The sequence below is a fragment of the Gastrolobium bilobum genome, unplaced genomic scaffold, assembly GCF_033153095.1.
Source record: "Gastrolobium bilobum isolate Gb01-03AN ecotype WA unplaced genomic scaffold, APGP_CSIRO_Gbil_v1 utg7534, whole genome shotgun sequence".
NCBI classification, from domain to species: Eukaryota; Viridiplantae; Streptophyta; class Magnoliopsida; order Fabales; family Fabaceae; genus Gastrolobium; species Gastrolobium bilobum.
Window position 1 is genome coordinate 441 of NW_026896607.1, and position 16,174 is coordinate 16,614.

Sequence of the window (16,174 nt, forward strand, 5' to 3'; positions counted from 1 at the left end):
TATTTGAATATGTTTTTGCTTATTGACTTACATAAGTTATGTACCTACAACACTAATATTATCTCAATTATGCAATATGTAAATTTTTTTGATTTGATTTACAGTTAAAGATGTCATTTTCTGAACCTAAATCCCCGTATCACGATCATTATATTTTTGTTTGATCTTTTATTGGATAATAATATGTGTTTTATTATTTTTATATTAAAATATTTGAAATTTTTATCATTTTCTTTTAGACATTTGAGTATGTTTATAATTTTTTAATATAATAAATTATAAAATTGTATATAATTACCGGTCATGCGGTTGAACCAATGACCCACTGATTGAACCAGTGAACCAATACCTCAACCGGATCAATGACCGGTCCGATTTTAATAACATTGAATAATAGTACATTATAAAAAAGAGTCTAGGCTTAGGGAAAGAAAAAAGGGAAGAAGATATAGACTCATTGAGAGAAAAAGACCACCTATTGTATTAATAAAATAATAATTGAAAGAAGAAAAAACACACAACCCTCACTGAAGAATTTTTTTTTTTGGTATCCTCCTTTTTTATTAATTCATTTATTTGCTATATAATTGGAAGGAAAACATAGCGGTAATTTTGATTAGGGTAAACCCTAAGCCATTGACCAACAAGTTAGGTTACTCATTTAATCCAGGGATTGTTTAAATTTATTATCTATAATAATGGTATACGTGCAGTATGAATTATTTAATTTTTTTACAATAATAAGTTTTTATTCAATAAATATTTATTATATATTCAAATTGATAGTTTTAATAAAATTCTATAATCAAAATATTTAACTTTAAAAAATATTAAGAAAAATAAATAATCTAAACATAATCATAATTTTATAAGGTATGATAAAGATTCATATTTAAAAGTTAATAATTACACTGTACCAAAAACTATTTATTCATTATATGACTTAATTTTACTTAATTTGTTTTAATAATTTCTAATGTATTTTTTGACTTTATATATATCTATATATATATATGGAAAATGTTATATTATTACTATTTTCGTTTACAAACTCTTATAATTAAATTTTAACTGTTGATTTCAGTCAAACTGACGGTTATAATTAATTAATAATTAATAATTAATTAATAAATATGACCCAATAAAATATAACCGTGAAATTAATGAAAATCAACGATTAAAATTTGGTTATAAGAGTTTGTAAGCGAAAAAAATTATAAATATGTTATCAAAAAAAAAAAATTATAAATATAGCATTATATATATATATACATATATATATATATATATATATATATATATATATATATATATATATATATATATATATATAGGCAAAATGATTTGTAATGTGACTGCATATAAGCATTGGTGCAGTCACCTAAAAACTATGTCGTTTTGGGTGGGATAAAGGAAGATCGTGTTTAAAATTAATTATAGAAAATAAAAATATTATATTTATTTCCACCTTTGTATGGTTATGATTCCCATATTTAATTTTTTATATTTATTTCTACCTTTGTATGGTTATTTTTCCCCTATTTAATGCTTTCGCATTATAAAACAACGTAGTTTTATATGACTGCACAAATCCTTAGGTGCAGTCACTTTACATCCGCTAAATCCATATATATATAAATATATATATGGAGTTTGCATTTCTGCAGCTGCTATATATGCAGCAATCAAATACTTGCTATATATATACGTAAAAGCATTAAATGCATAAAATCATAACCATACAAAAGATGAAAGCATTAAATGTGGGGAATCAAAACCATACACATGTTGTTGTACGTAAAGTGGCTGCAGAAATAATTTTTCCTATATATATATATATATAGGGTCAATATCATTTTACACCAGTGTAAGTTACACTCTCAATCTTGTCCGTTGATCTCACTTATATCTAAGGGCTCAAATTTTTTAATAATGTGAGCCATTGGATACAAGTAGATGAATGATCAAAATTGAGTGTAAGACTTCTAACTCTTACACCGGTGTAAGAATATCCTACCCCATATATATAAGTCTTATAAGTCTTACTCTGGTTACTCTGGAGTCAAAAGATCTCCATATATATATATATATATATATATATATATATATATATATATATATATATATCGGTAAATAAAAATTATATTTAATTCCTATCAAATTAGGTCAGGAACTAGAATCCCAATATTCCTATTGAAAATCCTAACCCTCGCAATCCTAATAGAGTGGCCAATTCTAAAAGAATTATGGATGAAGAACAGGATAAAATAAATTCAATTGAAATAATTAACTATAAAATTAACCAAACTACAAGGGGTTCACATCAAGGGTTGTGACTCTTACCACAATATAAAAAACTAGCCAGACATATTCATGTCTGACAATTTAAAATATTCAAAAGAATTCATAAAACAAAAGAATAACCGGAAGAATTGAGAAGAAGAAATCTTGATCTTCAGTCACCGAAAGCTTGTTCCGATTCCTGTTGCTCGCAATTTCTCCCGTGCAAAAGTTATTTTCTCTTGAGGTCTGAATCTCTATTTATAGAGTCTTTGACCTTGTGTAGAATCTTGATTGAATCCTTGTCGCAATCTCAGTGCAATCTTGTCTCTGATTTAAAAGGGATTTAATGCTGATTGACGCACCTCCCACGCTGTGAGCGTGAGATTTTTTGTTAAGGATCCTTGAGCTCCACGCAACTAGCGTGGTTATCACGCTTCAAGCGTGGACTGCTTGAGAGTCTGGCGCTACTAGCGTCAATTCCATGCTAGTAGCGTGGTAGCTTCTTCCTGTTTTTGATCTCTGGCGCTACTAGCGTGAGTCCCACGCTACAAAGCTATATGATAGCACCCAATTTTTCCGATTCGGCAGTTTGATCTGAACTGTCTTTTCTATATACTCTCCCCGGTTCCGTTGCTATCGCTTTGTCATATATTCCATACATCACACTAGATAGATATCATATTCATAGAATACGATTCACTTTCAAAATGCCTTGGTGGTGAAATGGTAGACACGCGAGACTCAAAATCTCGTGCTACAGAGCGTGGAGCGGATGTCAGCGGTTCGAGTCCGCTTATGGTGATAAGCATCTAGGGAAGTTGAATCAGGTGTCTGTTTCCACCCTCAATCTCGGTCAAACCAGATTAGTTGGGTAATTGATGAAATAATGAAGAAATAAAAGAGTCAAAATTAAATAAAGCTATTTGAAAGGATTTGATCAAGAGTATATATTTTGGCTTCTGTTCTTAGAAGGTTATCAACATCTTCTGTTTTATTTGACTTTTCCCCCCTACATGAATTGTTTGCAAAAGAAAATTTGTCCACCTTTATTTTCCAAAAAAGAAACAATTTGTCTAGCTCCAAATACAAGTTTTTCAGCATGTTTGTAACTGCAATACTTCAGATCTTCCAACCTTGAAAACACATGTTCCCGATCAAATTGTAGACATATATATTTTCCATAGAAAGAGGTTCTTGAAATTACTATCAGTAAAATCCTTCTCAACAACTCAATAATTACTAAACCATGGTGTAGATTTGATAAAAGATTGACCACTAAATCATTGATACCATTAATCCAAGTTTTTTGTGCTTGTTTTATAGTGATACCTAAAGTTCAAAACAGAGAAAAATATCATCAAGTCTATTCGTATATATTACATACCACTTTTTCTTTGATCTTTTTGTTTTTTTTGGAAACCTTCTTTGATCTTTTCAGTATCAGAAAGTGTTCCTGATCCATCTCAAACAACCTTACTGCCTCTTTGATTCTGCGGATGGAGTCTGCACCTCTTTGACTTTCTTGGATGCATGTTTTGCATCAACAACATCCTTTAATGTCTGACCATGATCTGATTTCAAATTATTTTTATCACTAGCTTTGGCTTCATGAAGTTGTTTTTTTACATACCAATCGGTGTTCGAAATCCTAAGAACCTTACTAATTCGATTTTAGGTTTGAGCCTCCCCACCATCCTAGGAATTGCGACTCTCGAGAATCAAACCCACTCCCCTCTGTACAGGTCAAACTCGGAAGTACTAGACCAATATCTCTTGATTATGAAGTTGTTTTTTTCCAATTGGTTTCTTTTTTATCCATATAACTAACTCCCTTGTGCCAAGCTTGACTTCAATCCAAAATTTGTATAGCCCATTGGGCCCAAACCAGTCTAACAACAAAGCCCTTCCAAACCAATTTCTAATAATATATATACATGAACCAAACCAATCTAATAATTTTGGTTTTTTGTTTAAACTATTATTGTATCAACTTTTAAACATGAAACTATTATTCACATGAGAAATAATATATATTTCTCAATGAATAATATTGTGGATCGATAATGAGAGGCCGGTCTCCAGCATGGCTAATTAGAGCAAAAAAACATAGCCAGTTGTATGTTGTCTTTATCTTGAAGTTATATATATATATATACATATATATATATATATATATATGGTCATGATCATTTTACACGATTGTACACTCTCAATCTTATCCGCTGATCCCACTTATATTTAAGGTTTCAAATTTTTTAGTAATGAGAGCCATTGGATACAAGTGGATCAATGGTCAAGATTGAGTGTAAGACTTCTAACTCTTACACCGGTGTAAGAATATCTTGTCCCATATATATATATATATATATATATATATATATATATATGTATATATATATATGTATATATATGAGGTAGGATCTTTTGACACCAGTGTCAAATTTAAAGTTTGACATCTCATTTGAGAGTCGTTAGATCAAAAAAGATCAATGGTGTCACATGCTTACAAATCAGAGTATTGATCTTTTTTTATCTAATGGCTCTCAGATGAGGTGTCAAACTTTAAATTTGATACTGGTGTCAAAGGATCCTACCCCTACTTAAATTTATATGTTTATATTTATGGGATGGGTTATACTTACTATCATAAAAATTTACCACTCTCATAGCCAATTTAAACATCGTTGGATCAGAATTAAATCTAATGGTTCACAATCAATGGTTATAATCCTAAATTTTTATCCCTTCATTCTCTCTCACCTTCACCTTCTCTCTAAGTCTAACAACCCTTTCTCCATTCTCTCTCTTGGTCTTCCAATTGCACATGACAAACTTGATAAATTCGTCTCTCGTGTTCTATCAAAATTGTAGGTTTATTCTCATTTTCTATTTTATGCTTTTCACTCGTGAAGCAACAAGATAAGCATCTCCAACATCATTAGGCCAACAAAATCAACTCATGAGATTTATAGGTAGTTTTCAAGGATTGATTCATTATGCTTGAAACACACAATGATCATGCCATAAGACAACCTTTCATTGATGTAGAAGCATATAAAGCAGAATAAAAATCATTACTTGCATTAAAAATTCAATTTTTTGGGTTCAACCCCACAATCTTGTGAAGAGATGAGACAATGGAGATAAGCAAAACCGATCACTGACCACTGCAATGAATTTTGACGGCGGAAGAGAAAGGGTGGAGAGAGAGTTCTCAAGCCTAGAGAGAAGGTGAGAAGGTGAAAAGATGAAGAGTAAAAATTAGGATTATGAATTAGATTTAATTCTGATCTGACGGTGATTAAGTTAGTTGTAAGTTTGGTAAACTTTTGTGGTGATAAATATAATCCTCCCCTATATGGGTGAGGTGTGTTTGAATTATTTAGTACATAAAGACAAATTTAGTACCTACTACCAATACCTCGCTCGCTCATCAAAAAAATGGAGGAACAAATTAATTATTCAACGGTAAGGAACTGGATAAAGAAGATAGACTGGTTGGCTGATAGTCTTGGAAATGATCCATAATCTTTTAGAGGAGTTGATGAAAAAATTGCATACACTTGCCCCAATGCAGGTCTGCTTGTGTGTGTGTGTAAGTGAGTGTACAGTGACTGGATACAAAATTTGGTCCAGTGCACTAAGTTCTTCCGCGAGAACACATTTATAGTAAATATTATAATTATGTTCTCCCGGGAGAACGCCTAAAGAACACCATTATAATATTTAGTGCACTAAGTTCTCGCGAGAGAACTTAGTGCACTGATGGTCCTCGCGAGAACTTAGTGCACTGATGGTCCAGTGACTGAATTTTCATTTTTTTCACACACACACACACACAGATATATATATATATCTTTACATACTACTAGGGTTAGTCTAGTAGTGAGAGGTGTGAATAGTTATGTAATAGATTAAATGTTTAATTCCTCAATATATCCAAAAAAAATTATATATGTTCGAGTTAATCGGTCTGATCAATAACTTATCAATTTCACAAGCAAATATGTAGCGGTCCCGGCTCATGTGGGCTGTACAAAAAGAAAAGGGAGGAGAGAGGAAGAAAAAAGAGAGAGAAAAGGACTCGGAAATAAATTTCCCAATCTCACCAATGACCAAATACCCTGATCAGATTGGGTTTAATAACACTGCCAATTAAGAATCATATATGGAAGCACAATCACCATCGTATACAGAAGCACATTTTGTGTTTATAGGGAGCACATTTTGTGTTTATATGAATGTAACGTAAACCTAAGTTTCCTTGCTACACCGGACACCTCGTTCCTACTTAACCTTTCTACGTAACCGAATCTCATTGGCGTTTTGCTCTTGGTCTTTTTTTCTTCTCTATCGTTATTTCCACACCAAAACAAGCCCATCCGACATGCACATAAATCAAATTCCTCAAGTTTTCTTTCCATCATGGGCTTTTCCCCCCTCTTCGTTGGCTGCCCAAAGAAAATACCTTCTTTCCACACACACAAAAAAAAAAACTTCATAATTATAATTATTGTTATTAATATTAATATTATTATTATTCATTTTTTCCTTATGTTTTTCATTTTTTCATTTTTCATTAACTATAGTCCACCGCACATTACATAAGCTATCTGTGCCAAAATGTATATACAACCATCATGAAAATTATACGCAAGTCTCTTAAGGTACAATAATTGAATCCAAAACATTATGAAGCATAATAAATTTGTTATATTAAAAACCAACTTAATTATGAATGTTTTTGTAATTAAATGATATTCATGTTTACTTTTTATCAAGCCTTATATTTTGAGAAAACAATAATAATGCATTCAGGTACGAATGTGTTAATTATTCTTCGATTCAGGGATTTGGCACCAGACGAATGTGTTAATTATTCTAATTTTTGTAATATACATACCGTGGAATAAAGGTACGAATGACATTTGATCGAAAAATATCCACGAGATAACTACTTAATTCTTGATTTTGTTACACTTTATTGTATTTTGAGGTTAGTTGTATCATTGGTTTTACAAAATACAAAATAGTTACGTGTAATGTTCATAATAGGTAGAAAGGTTGCACAATAATTATACATTATATGAAAGAAGGTATTGATTATTTTTCTTGTTTTCATTTCTTTATTTATTTTTCATTTGTTTAAAATACCTTCTTTTTTTTAAATCTCACAAAGTCGTCATTTTAGAGTTGTTAGAGAGAATTTTATCTCCGTTTGTAGGAGAAACAAATTTTCCTAAAATAAAATAGTCTATTTGCTCCAAAAAATGTTATAATAAAACAAAATATTGATAAATATAATTAAATTTGTAAACGATGTCATTGAGTGAATAAGTGAAACATTCGAAAAATAATAACAATAATAAATAACATTTCAATAGGAAGTGTGGAAATGAAACTTGAAATGAAAGATATAAATATGTACCCAAAAATAAATGAAAGATATAAATATATACCAAAAAATAATTGAAAGACAGACATGGAAATATACAAGTAGGACCAATCCTCGGGTTGCCTTTTTATATTTTGTTTTTTTATGAAAGGATGGTAGTTAACTTTGAAAGATATAAACGGGCACAAAGTTTTGTGGTGAGCTGATTCATAACTTTCTACTCTGAAGCGTACCAAAGAAAAAAAGGCAAAGTTGAGCAGATTGTCTGGAGTTTTTGACCATTTTATCCTTTATTAATTAATTAATAATCATTTTGTCTCTCATTCAAAACTATCTACCAATATGTCCCTCTTTAATCGATTAACTTGAAGATTTAATCGATTAAATGGTCAAAACTGACAAAAATGATTGACTTGAAAATTTAATCGATTAAATCTTCAAACTTAATCGATTAAATCTCCAGAGATGAAAACTAATTATAAGATACAGCACAAAATGGTCTCAAGAAAGAGAACATGAGATCTATTGCCTCCTTAGTCCTTTAGAGCTGAAGCACAAGCTCCACAAGAAAGAGCTCCCCATCAAACCTGAGTCCAAAAGGTTCCGCAAACTGAAGAAAATCATCCACCATTCCATCAAAATTAAGGGACAAACAAAAACACATAAGATGATATTTAATATTAATAATAACTGCATGTTGGAAACCAAAAGCCATGTGAAACAAAGAAAAGAATATGGAAAGAGAAACTAACCTCCTTCACAACCACCACCAAATAAGACGAGACAGCCAGAGACAAAGTTGAGAGAGTGAGAGGCTCTGGTGTTGGGAAAATCCGAATAACCATGTGGGTAAGACAATTTATGGCAACAAACAGAATCGCGATATGAGGTAAGAGTTGACAACAACGATGGTGGGGTCGAACCCTTTTGATTTAAGTGGCGGTGGCGTCGAATGAAGGGAACCATTTTTGGAGATATATTTTGGAGATTTAATCGATTAAGTTGAAAATTTAATCGATTAAATCTTCAAGTCAACCATTTTTGTCAGTTTTGACCATTTAATCGATTAAATCTTCAAGTTAATCGATTAAAGAGGGGCAGATTGGTATATAGTTTTGAATGAGGGGCAAAATGGTTATTAATTAATTAATGAAGGGTAAAAGGGTCAAAAAGCCAGATTGTCTGATCCTATGATATTTCCACACAATTATTTTGTTTTGCAAACAGTTGATTGATCATTAAAGTCTCGCTGGAATTTTTTATTTTTTGTTTTTAAGAGCCTCTGCCTCACTGAGTCATTCAACTGAGTGGAACTGAAACCCTTTACAAATCCAGAGGGTGAATTGGCATTTGCGTTAAACACAGCCCAATTACTCAGAGAAGAACCTCAAATGCCGAAACAATCATAAATAACTCCACCTAGGGGTGTGCATGGAGCGGTTCATAACCGGTTTTGGAAAAATCCAAACCGAATCGGTTTGAAATGGTTTGGTTTTCAAACCAAACCATTTTTTTAAAAAACCGGTTTTTATTATCCAAACCGGTTTGAAACCGATTTCAAAACTGGTTTTGATTTAAAATCAATCAAAACCGATTTTAAATCAAAATCGGTTATGAACCAAAAACCGATTATCAAGTTCAAAACCGGTTCCTTAACAAATTCAAAATCAATTTTTGATGAATTGTGCTATTTTTATAAGTAGTCGTTTGTTTATCCCAGTTATAGGTAGTTGACCAACTATTTCTTGCAAGAATCTTCATTGTTTTGGAACTCCCAGGACGAAATGATTCTTATAGAAATTGTTTCACGTTATTTTTACGGAAAACATTTCCATCAAAAAAAAATTTGTCGAATTTTTTTACGGAATATAAATTTCGTCAAAACATTTCCCTCAAAATATTTCACAAAAAAACATATTCATCAAAAATTTAGACGAAAAATATTTCTATCAAAATTTTCCACAAAACACATTTCCTTCGAAAACTTTTGACGGAAAATAATTTCATCAAAATACTTTACAGAATTCAAATTTCGTCGAAAGTTTTCTACGGAAACATTTTCGTTAATATTTTCGTCAAGTTTTTTGATAAAAAACATTTCCATCAAAATTTTTAACGGAACACATTTCTATGAAAAAATTTCGTAAAAAATTTTGACGAACAATATTTCGATAAAATTTTGACAAAAATGTTTTTCGTCAAAATGTTTTATAAAATTATTTTTCGTCAAAAAATTTGAGGGAAATGATTGGAGGGAATTTAGATTCCGTAAAGAATTTTGATAAAAAACATTTCGTCGAAATTTTTTACAGAAATATTTTTCGTCAAAAAAATTTGCAGAAATATTTTTCGTCAAAATTATTTACGTAAATATTTTTGGTCAAAATTTTCGCTCTAAATGTGTTTTGTTGAAAATTTGTCTAGAAATATTTTTCGTCGAAAATTTGGACGAAAATATTTTTCGTAAAAAAATTTAACGAAATTATTTTCTATCAATTTTTTTTATGGAAATGTGTTTCGTCAAATTTTTTTACAGAATTATTTTTCGTTGAAAAGTTTGAAATAATTGTTTCTGTCAAAAGTTTCGACGGAATTTAGATTCTATCAAGAATTTTGACTGAAATATTTTGTCTCTAAAAAATTTATGTCAATGATTATGACAAAATCTTGTTCCGTCTCTAGTTTCGACGAAAAAAAAATTTCGTCTCTGTTTTCTACGTAATATGATTTTTGGCAAAATTTTTGAGAAAATATTTTTCTTCGATAAATTCTGTTAGTATTTGAGACTTTTCTAATAATGCCACATTTAAAAATGATTCATATTTATGTAATTTTCACATTTCAAGGTTAGGATAAAAGATAATACTTATTTGTTCTTTAATTGTAAAATAGTTTGGTTATGGATAACCAATTATTTTATGGTTTGATAAATAACCAGTTTATAGAATAAAATGCAGTTTCATACGAAACCGGTTTTTAAAAATAACCAGTTTTTAAAATGTGGAGTGATTTGGTTATGGATCGATTTGGTTCTTTTGAACATTTTGAACACCCCTAACTCCACCCACCACTTTCATAAAAAAACTCGAAAACCCAACACACACACTGCATGCTTCAAAGGCTCATTAATAATTACGGTGAATTTGAAAGTGACCAAGTCCAAGGTAGCACTAGCAGAGTCTCTCTGGCGGTTGGGCAACAGTGAAACAACCCGCTTCTTTCATTAATGTACTTCCTCCCATCTTTAAAATCCTACCAATTCTCTTTATAGGTACAGATGGCAATTTAATGTTTGGTTTTATTCCAAAGACAATTGTTGTCTTTCTTATATTATAAGTAAAAAATAGTATACAACAGTCACATACATTTTTTTATTTTATTTTTTTTATTGATTTGGGTCAGAATTTAGAAGAGGGAGCAATGAAGAGCAGCATCAAATTCAAAACCAGAGCTTCTAATTGGAGGTAAGAATTCTGAGTTTACTTACCAATAGCAAGCACAGAAATTAGTATGTTTTGTATTATTTAATTTTTTCTAGGTTTATGCCAAATATGCTCAATTCAATTAATAGAGTTAGAAACTGTTGCATGCTGCATACACAAACAAACGTTATCATTTTGTTCGGCAGGGGAAGGACGATGAAACATCACAAAACAAGAGCAACATGAAGACGAACATAAACATAAACATAAACTCGAGTTTCTTCATGGAACTGAATCGAGGACTGCTCAAGGCCGTTATAATCTTGTTGTTTGTTCAGTTTGGTTTAGGCAGAAGAATGGGTTCGGGTTTGAGCTTAAGAACCGAATGGCGGACTTTGCTGGAACTATGTTCGTCGTTGGGGATTAGTGGGAAGGATTGGGTCAAAAAAGCCGAACCGTGCTTTCACTGGACCGGAGTTCAGTGCGAGAACGGTCGAGTTGTGGGCATCAATTTGACCGGTTTAAGCCGAACCCGAGCCGGTCGTCTCCAAACACGGTTTGCAGTGGATTCTCTTGCGAATCTGACCCTATTGGGTTCGTTCTGCGCTTCCGGTTTTTCTCTGAATGGGTCTATTCACGAGTGGTTGGGACAGAGCCTTAGGAAACTCGAAAAGCTTGATCTCTGGTCTTGCTGGCTCACCGGTCCGATTCCTGGGTCGCTTGGGGGTTTGAATGGGTTGAAAACTTTGATTCTCTCAGACAATAGTCTCACTGGTAGAATGCCTCCGGAACTTGGAAGGTTGTCTGGGCTATCGGTTCTAGATCTCTCTAACAATTCGTTGACAGGACCAGTGCCTAACTCTTTCTCTTTTCTTGTTAATCTCACAAGGCTTGATCTTTCTTCCAATTTTTTATCTGGGTCCATTCCACCTCATCTGGGTGCCCTTTCTAATCTCCAAATTTTGAATCTTTCAGATGATGGCCTCACTACTTCTGTTCCTCCTCAACTGTGTAACCTTTACAACTTGGTTAAACTTGATCTTAGCAAGAATTCTCTATCAGCTCATTGCCAGATCTTGCTGAAAGTTTTTTCTCTGCTGTGGGATGAACTGTTGCTTCTACTGATATGGAACATTTTGCTGACTCTGCTGATATAGAACATTTTGCTGACTCTGCTGATATAGAACATTTTGCTGATTCTGGTTCCATCTGAGGTTAGGATGATTCTTCCAGCCAGGATTGTTTGTTTTGGAGAATGGATTATTCTGCTGCTGGAACTGTGGTTTCCCAGGAAAGACTGCAGCTACTGACAGGTTTGCAGGAAATGGGGCCTTTTGCAGAGAAGGGAAAGCATCAGTGGGGTGAAAAGGGTCATCGCATATGCCACATGGATTGTCGGACTATGGAGCAGAAGTCTGGACTGTCTAGGTAACTGCCAACTGTCTCACCATGGTTGCTAGTTCATCAAGTCTATTTTCAAATCTTTGATTGTCAGTACTTGATGCCACTGTTGAAGGCTGGGTCAGAGTCGCTTGCACCTGGTTCACAGTACTGCTATTGGCTCTCATTCCAAACTGTTGAGCATTTGCAGCTATGTTTGAGATCAACGTCTTAGCTTCATCGGGTGTTTTGTCGATAAGAACTCCTCCAGTGGCAGCACCAATCAAGTTCCTATCCATATGTAGAAATCCCTTATAGAAGTAAACAATAAGCAGCTGGTCAGGAATTTGATAATATGGACAGCTCGCGGAAAGTCTCTTGAACCGCTCCCAGTATTCATACAAATTTTCTCCATTTGCTTGCCTTATTCCACTGATTTCCTTTCTGATTATAGTGGCCCTTGATGAAGTAAAATACTTCTCAAGCAAAAAATGTAGACATGTCAGCCCCGCTTGCAATGGATAAGGGTGGCAGGTAGTACAGCCAATCCTTGTGGTCTCATGGTATTGCATACCACTTAGAACTCCTTGAGATGCTTATGCGGATCCTCACCTGCAAGACCATGGAATTTGGGCAGCAAATGGGTCAGTCCAGATTTGAGCTCAAAAAGCACCTCATGGTCAGGGTAATGATTACATAAAGGCTGTTCATTGTTAACATTAGGGGCAACGAATTGCTTAAGTATTCTATTATCCATAACTTTAGAATTAAATAAATTACCAACTGAGTATACACTATGTGAAGGACTCGAGACTCAATAGACTCAGACTCTAAGGTATGCTCAAGAATAGCACTACTATAAGTCAACCTACGAACTCTACTAGCAGCATGCAATGATCTCTCTATCTCAGGGTCATATGAATATAAATCATCAACACTAGTAGTACTCCTAGTCATGCATCACAGGCACATGCATGCAGCGGTAAAATCATAAAACATACGATAAGACACAAAAACTATCGAAAATAGCAAACAAAAGCAAAAATAAATCTACGAAAAATATCAAATGACCTCAGAACGCTGTGGGACCAACTCTCCTAAAGTCTAATTGACCTTACGGACTCAAAAATCAAATAAATATTTTTCAAAAATAAAATAAAATAGCAAACGAAGGAATTTGGCTAAAATTGGGCCATCATCATGAAGAGCTATGACTTTTGTCCGGGATGACCGCCTTCTTCACTTCACCAATTTTCAGATCGATCATAGCAAGTTGAACAAGTGCAGAAATATCTTATACGTCCTGAAACGATAAAGAAACACTAAAACAGGTTTGTAAACGGAAAAATTTGGCAAAAATAAGGGTGACCTCACGCCTTTCTAGAGCGTGACTTATGCTCAAAAGGTCGAATTTCTTTGGGAATAGAACTCCTGAAACCAATCTCTTAGACAACAGTAATGCAGGAAAAAAATAACTGAGACAAGATGCAGTAGCAGATACAAAATTCGATGCAGAAAAGAGGTGCATAACACAGAATGCAAACGTAGAAACTCGAGAACAAGGCGAAACAGAATGCACACAGAATGCAGAAAAATGAAACTGATTTAAACGCACACAGAATGCAGAATTGATGCAGAAAAATGACACAGAATTTTGCAGACAGAAACAAAATGCAGAAAAATGAAACAGATGTAAACGCAATATGCAGACAGAAATCCTAAATAGAAAACGAATCAGAAAAATAACGAAAATATAAAACAGAACAAGATCAATCAAAAACAAAATATTGTTTTTAACAGAAACAGAAAATGAAAATTAAAAGAAATTAGAAAACATTAACAGAATTAGAAAATAAAAAACAGAAACAGAAAGAAGGAACAGAAACAGAAAAAAGAAAAATTGCAGAAAACGAAAAATATTAATTTTTTTTACAAAACAGAAAAAATGAAATTTAAAATTAAAAGAAAAAGAAAAAGAAAAATAAGAACAAAAAGAAACAGAACAAGAAAATAGAAAAATTGGAGAAAGATTAGGGAAAGAGAAAGAACGCTTTTGATGTGGAGATTTCCCGGCAACGGCGTCAAATTTGACGTGCGCTTTCGACCCCACACAAATTACCGAGCTTTAGGTTTGTAGTGATAGGGCAACTCAGATCGTCTCCCAAAGAACCTTTTTGAAATCAGAAACGCTCTGTAAAATAAAATATAAAAGGGAAGGGGGATTTTGTTGATTTAATGTTTAAATAAAAAAGAATTAAAATTGGGATTTGAAAATCAGAATTAAAAACCAATCAACCTAAGGAATTAGGATTCATTAATTTATTTCGTCATTGGATAAAAAGATAAAATTATCAATTTGTGATTAACCCCAATCGAATTCAGAATCCTCAAATTCAATTGGAAACCCTCTCTAGACTATCGCCTAACGTTTGGTTGAATACAGTATCTCAACTATGCGATCGCAGTAGTTTTGATCTGTTCAACTTATGTTCATCGGGTAAATTAATCTGACCATTAAATCTAATAATCAATTTTAACTTATAGAATGTAATCGCATTATTCAGTTAGAATACCTACAATCGCATGATATTCAACCTGAATTGGGAAAAAATGAAACTAATTTAAAAAGTTAAAAACATATCCTCTGAAATAAATTAACGAACCTTTAACCTTAGATTGATTAAAGGTGTTTATCCTAGCATCGCGAGGTTAAACATCATTCAAAATAAAAAATAAAAAGAAAAAGATTAAAAGAAAGAGTGCAGAATTTCGATAAAGAAAACTCAAAATAATTGTTCAATTCCAAAATCTGACTACCGAAGGGTTTCCTAAAATTTTCCTTAAATAACCCACATTCAGAACGGCTTAGGGTTTCACCACTTCGGCCCATACATAAAATAAAAAACTTAATAAAATAAAATAAAACATTAAAACATGGCTTGGGCCCTAAACACATTGGGTTCTAATATGATTTACAAGTCCAAACGTCAAAATAAAATTCCAGCAAAAACACGTCATCTTGGGCTCAGGTTTAGACCATCTTCCCATTCGAATTGGGCTTCAGTAGCTGAAATAGAGATTGTAGCGCTTTCTGTTAGCTGCAAAAGGCAATAAGAATAGAGTCAATCGGACATTGGTAGAGTGAGATATGGTCAAAATACGAAAGTAGTGTAAATCTGAAAAATTATGACAAAAATAAATTAAACCCAATTAAAATCTAGAATTCTGATTTGACCCAAAAAATCTTTATTTAATTCAAACAAATTCTAAAAATACCAAAAAAAAGTAATAAATAAGTGTAACAAAATATGTGTTATCAAACACCCAGTGCATACACATACGTATAACAAAGCATTAAACTACTTTATTGTATTTATATACACTATCAACAACCACCATCCATTCCGGGCTTGGTGGAACAATAAAGTGATCAACACCCAAAGTCTGAGGGCTTACCTCAATTTGCTTCCAACTCAACCTTTGTTCACCACCAATGTGCACAATCAAGCTTTACAATTATTACCAACAATCTCACAAACAAACACCTACACAAAGGTGCAATGCAATCAATCTATTGCATCCAAGAATATATCAATATTCATGAACCAACAACCAAATTCACACCACAATTAAGGCATGAATTTATCAATTTCAATGAGCTAATCAAGCTCCATTGCTTCCTCCAATGGTCGGT